Here is a 5,754-nt window from a genome sequence, read left to right as displayed (position 1 = left end):
TTGAGCGAGCAGTTATGGCTGCTCTCAGTTCCGTCCCTAGGGCTCTGCCTCTCAGAGTCCCAGGAACTGCTGCAAACCTCGGAGAGAAAGCTGCCCTCGAGTTCCGACCGAGGCCAGACAGTCCCGCTTCTCCCGTTTGAGTCTGCGTCCCTAGCGACTCACCCAGATCTGGAGCTCAGAGTCTGCGACTATCTCCCAATTGAAAACGCCAACCACGCCCTCAGCCACCAGCCTGCTCCACATGCACTCCGCACCTCAGTATTTGACTTCAGCACTGCACTTCCTCTGAGTGTCAGTATGCGTTTCTCTTTCCTCCTAGTTGTAGGACTTCCACTCAGCCAGCGTTCCTGTGGTTCTGGGTGATGTCCGTTCCGTCTTTTAGTTTCACTTTTGAAGTGGTTGTTCGAGGCAGCAAACTCCGGCGTTAACCTATGTCGCCATCTTGGTTTCCATTTCAGAACATGAGTCTTAAACAATTTTTCCCAAGCATTAAAAATGGAGTTAACTCATAGAAATTACACAGAGCAGTGGTTCTCAACCTTGGCTGCACATTAGAATCACCTGGGAATCTTTTTAAAATCCTGATTTCTGGGCTTCATCCTCCGGAAATTCTGTTTCTTTGTTATGGGGTGGGGCCACAACATTAGTAACAAACAAACAGAATTTCCAGTGGATGAGGCCCAGAAATCAGGGTTTTAAAAAGATTCCCAGATGATTCTAATGTGCAGCCAAAGTTGAGAACCACTGACATAGAGTAATTATGTACACCAAAAGCAGTAAAAAATATTGAATTTGCCAAGCTTTATAGCACAATCACACAAAAATGGGGATTCTAGTTTCTTTTTTACTAAATGCAAGAACATGAATTTAAGCACCCACATGCTAGGATTCAATTCTCATAACCTGACTCTCCAGAGCTGAGGCTAGTTCAACGAACAGAAATCCAGTTCAACTTGTAAGCTTTCCAATCGACAAAATACAAAATAGAAATATAGTTCAGAAGGAAAACTGGTTGCTGGGTAATTTGTCCTTATAAAGGATGCATTAAACACCATCATAAATATTAACCAATTTTTAAACTACTGGTATTTCATTTAGTATAAATTCCAATATCACTCTTGATATTCTAGAGTAAGAATATATTAATTAGTAAACTGCAGTGGGAATCATGTGAAAACATTTATATTCTCTCAATAAATACTGCATTAGAGTTAGTCCATTATATCAGAAAATTCCTCCCAATTCTAATTAAGATATATTAGATATGCATGAAGTAACATTGGCATGAGAAATGCCAAATAAATTAATTACTATCCACCATTATATAAAAAGGCTAGAATAAAAATAGAAACACATTAAAATACAGTTTGGGAAGAGACAGCTCCCACCTTGCTTATTTCACCATGGAGAGCTAGATTGTTGTTTTTTCTCATACTTTTGAGATTTACATAAGTTTATATCACCCAAATGTTCAACAGCTCACCATTTAGTTGCCTTTTGTTCCTTCTCTACTTGATTTTCCTTTATCTTTTTTTTAAAAAAAAAACGTATTTTTGTTGATTTCAAAGAAGGGAGATGGAGAGGGAGATAGAAACATCAATGATGAGAGAGAATCATTGATCGGCTGCCTCCTGCATGCCCCCCATTGGGGATCGGGCCCACACCCACATATATGCCCTTGACCAGAATTGAACCTGAGACCCTTCAGTCCACAGACTGATGCTCTATCCACTGAGCCAAATGGGCTAGGGCTCCTTTATTCTTTTTTAAATTAAAGCTTGCTACATAATGAAGTCTGAATAAAAACCTGCAAAAATATTTTTAAGTATTATATTTCTAGGACCATAAACAACTTCCCCAGCAATGATTATTTACTGCTGTTAAAGTGTATTGCCACTGGTAGCATTACTAGTAATAACGAAAATGACATAGAAAGTGTATATTGATAGTAAAAACAGTCCTCGGGGGAGTGGAAGATATAAAGTGAACACTTGAATATCAAATAAGGTTTCTTAACAGTATATCTGCATATAAATTTAAAACCTTGAAAAGCAATAAATATTGCACTTAAGAGTTTCAACATGAGCTTTGAGACAATTTTACTTTTGGCTGAATACAATCTAAACACAAAGAAAGTCCTATTCAACACCCTAAAAAAGACTGATCCAAGGCATGACATACTTATTTTTGCACATTCAACTAAAAAATCACACATTTTTAAATATACATCTTTATTGGAAAAAATTTTACCAAATGCAAGAACATGAATTTGTTTAAGCACCCACATGCTAGGAATTAGCTTAAATCCCAAATCCATGAAAGAAGATGTTTTTAAGCTCTAATCTCTCAGTTTCCTAATTGCATTTGGAATAAAGCTATTACCATCCCTTTTAAATTGTAATAAGTATTATAAGATATATGTTTAATTATTGGCTTTAGTAATTAATGAGCAATAAACCACCTACAGGACATTTACAGAGTTGATGCAATGGAGTGCACAAAGGAAGACACCAGGTGTACAAGTACATGCACCGGGAGCTGGAGTGGGCTCCGGTGAGCCTGCTGTCTGGATTGCTTAACTCCTGGGTCCTTTGGGGGGGCCCTGCCAGAGTGGAAAAACTGTTTTGGCCAACTTCCTGACAGGATATTCTGGCATCACTGACTACAACCCAACCCAAGAAGGGGGAATCCTGGAACTTGAGAACCTACATGTTACAAGCAACAGCAAAGGCACAAGGTGAGAATTTGAGCTATGGGAGTGTGGCGGCGACCCAAAGTTTGAGTCTTGCTGGTCAGCGCTGATGCAGGACTCTCAAGAGTGGTGATCGTCTTCAATGCTGACATCCCAAGTCACCTGAAGGAAATCGAGATGTGGTATGCCTGCTTTGCTCTGCAGCAGTTCTTACAAACTCATTCTCAGTGTCTGTTAATTATACACCACAAACCAGGCTCTGGCAGGGATAAAGAAAACCTGTCTTTGTTGCCACCCTTGAACAAGCTAAAGCTGGTGCACTGGAATCTTGAGGGTGACCCTGAAGAGATCCAGATGGAATTCATAAAGTATTTAAAAAGCATAATCAACTCAATGTCTGAAAGCAGAGATGGGGAGATGTCAATTATTACCTAACTAGCCTTTGTCTGGGCTCTTCCACATCCCAAGTGAGGTCAACCTCTTTCCCAATGCAGATTTGAAATCTTAACCTGGCTACTGATGTTTTCTTCTCCCAATGGCTGTAGAAGAAATTTTCCTTATCTGCTCGAAGGTACCAGTTACCCAAGGAGTTGAATAATTCCATCTAATCTCTGTCTTAACGTAATCCTGTATTTCCCCAGGAGCAATGCTTAGATATTTACTAATCCAATGTTCATGGTTACTTTATAGAACCTAATAACCATGAATAATGAGAATCCACTGTGTATCCATCTCTTGCAATTTAAAGGTTTTCCAGTTAGTTCAATCTCTAATAAATATTTAATTAATTCAAGACTACAAATATATACTAGAGGCCTGGTGCATGAAAATTCATGCACTGGGGTGGTTCCCTCAAGCCTGGCCAGCCCCCTCCTGCCCCCTCTCACAGTCTGGGAACCCTCAGTGGATGTCCTACTGACAGCTTAGGCCCGGTTCCCGTGGCCTCCCTCTGTGGGAGGTGACCAGAAGGATCAGGGGAAGGCGCCACCCCCATCACCCCACTGCTGCTGCCAAAGCCAGCTGCTGGGGCTGCTAACCCTAGGCCCTTGCTTCTTAGCACTGGCCCCACCCCCCACCCACTGGGGGGCGATCTGGGGCCAGGCTGGCTGGAAGAGGAGCTGTGGGAGGTTGAGACACTGAGGTCGCACCCTGTCCAGCCTCTGTGGAGGCTCCGGTACCTGGGCTGCCCCACCTCTCCCAGAACCCACCTCTGTGGATGGAGGGGGCCACGCACCATGGGTTGGACTGACCTGGGCCCACCAGCGCTGCCCCGCCTCTCCTGTGCCACCAGCCCTTGGCCCTCACAGCTTCTACGGCTTTGTCTGGAAGGATGCCAAGAAGACATCCAGTCTAATGAGCATATTACCCTTTTATTAGCACACATACACACACACACACACAATGGGGCTACTGTTAGAGATTTATAAAAATTAACTAGCCCTAACCACAGTGGTATGCACAAATCTAGTATCTGTTAGCACTATTAATGAAATATTAGCTTATCTTAAACACATATATGTCATTTTAAATATTAAAAAACTCATCTTTTTCTTTCAGATGCAATGCTTAAAAATCTAGAGATAGAACTTTGTTATTGTTTTTTATGTGGGGGTAGTTTTTTTCTTAATCTTTATTGTTGAAAGTAGTGATAGAACTTTGAAAGAGCCATACATGACTGTCCATGGCTAACTACAACTTTGGAATACCAAAAGTTTATCCTTGGGACAAACTTCAGTAGGAACTTCAGGAGGAACTTCAATTTGTAAACTTCATCTAGTTGTAAAAATTACCAAAAAGGTGACATAGGTAATGTTACATTCTGGCAGATTTTAAAAATTATTTTCCAAATATATATACATTGCATTACTGCTCAGAATTTCCTGCAATTCCTATAAAAAGTCTTTAGCTTCCTTCCACTTTCAGTGTTACATTGATAAACTAACAGTTTCTGTGTGATCATAGATGCTAACAGGTACATATGCCAGAGTGAACTTATGACAATCACAGGGGAGCTTGAATTGTTCTTTCCTTTTAGAGCAAATAAAAGATGGCTTTCTGGGGATTCTTTGTGATCATAGTACATTACACACACACACACACACACACACACACCTTCCTAACAACTTGAATAGCAAAACACCCCTTCCTCCTCCATGAGCCCTTCTTCACAGCTAAGTAGCTGCAAATGCCCATGGCCCTCTTCCACATGCGACTTCCTGCAGTAAAGGCTGTATGAAGCTGCACCATCATTTAGTTTAAGCAGCCTGGGCCCTTAGGTCATATACATAAGTTTATGGCATCGCTCTGCTACTTACTCACTGTGCAATCTTGAATATGTCACTTGATCTCTCTGAGCCTCAATTTCCTCCTCTCTACAAAAAGATATTAACTGCCAAATAAATATTAAAATTATGTGCACCTATACATGCAAAATGCTTGGCACTTTGTAAATAATAAGTAAACAGTAATGCTTATATTTTCTGTTTGTGTATGTATGTAGACTGCTAAAATATGTTTATAGTGTATATTTATGTAAATACATATTTATACATCTATATAATTTATATACCTATAGATATAATATATACATAAATACACACATATATGTGTATAGTGTATCAGTGGTCAGCACATTTTTCTCTAAAGAGCCAGATAGTAAACAGTTTAGGTTTTTAGAGCTATACATTCTCTATACATCTACTCAACTCTGCTATTGCAGTGCAAAAGAAATCGTAGGCAATACATAAACAAAGAAGCTTTGCTGTGTTCCAATAAAACTTGATTTAGCAAAATAGGCAGAGGACAGTTAAGTGAGGCCTGCAGTGAGGGTTGGTCATTTCTGCTGCCAACCATGTGTGAGCTGGTGGCCTGATGCCGCACCCTCACTGTAGCTATATCGACATGTCATAGCCGTCTTGTACCAACCTAACTACTGAATCCCCGGTGGTAAATGAAGTGCTCAAGACTCTCCAGCACGCAGGATGGCTACATTGACCTTCAGTTTAAGAAAAGCCCTCCTGAGATCCCATATAAGATCACAGCACTTGCTGCAGAGCTGTTTT

General features: G+C 40.6%; 1 pseudogene; it reads left to right on the top strand.

Annotated features, from left to right (window-relative positions):
- Positions 1–2,597: 2,597 nt before the first annotated feature.
- Positions 2,598–3,200, top strand: LOC102768517 (annotated as a pseudogene).
- Positions 3,201–5,754: the final 2,554 nt, after the last annotated feature.

Source organism: Myotis davidii, unplaced genomic scaffold (assembly GCF_000327345.1).
Source record: "Myotis davidii unplaced genomic scaffold, ASM32734v1 scaffold16, whole genome shotgun sequence".
Taxonomy (NCBI): Eukaryota; Metazoa; Chordata; class Mammalia; order Chiroptera; family Vespertilionidae; genus Myotis; species Myotis davidii.
This window is presented reverse-complemented; position numbering and strand designations above follow the sequence as displayed.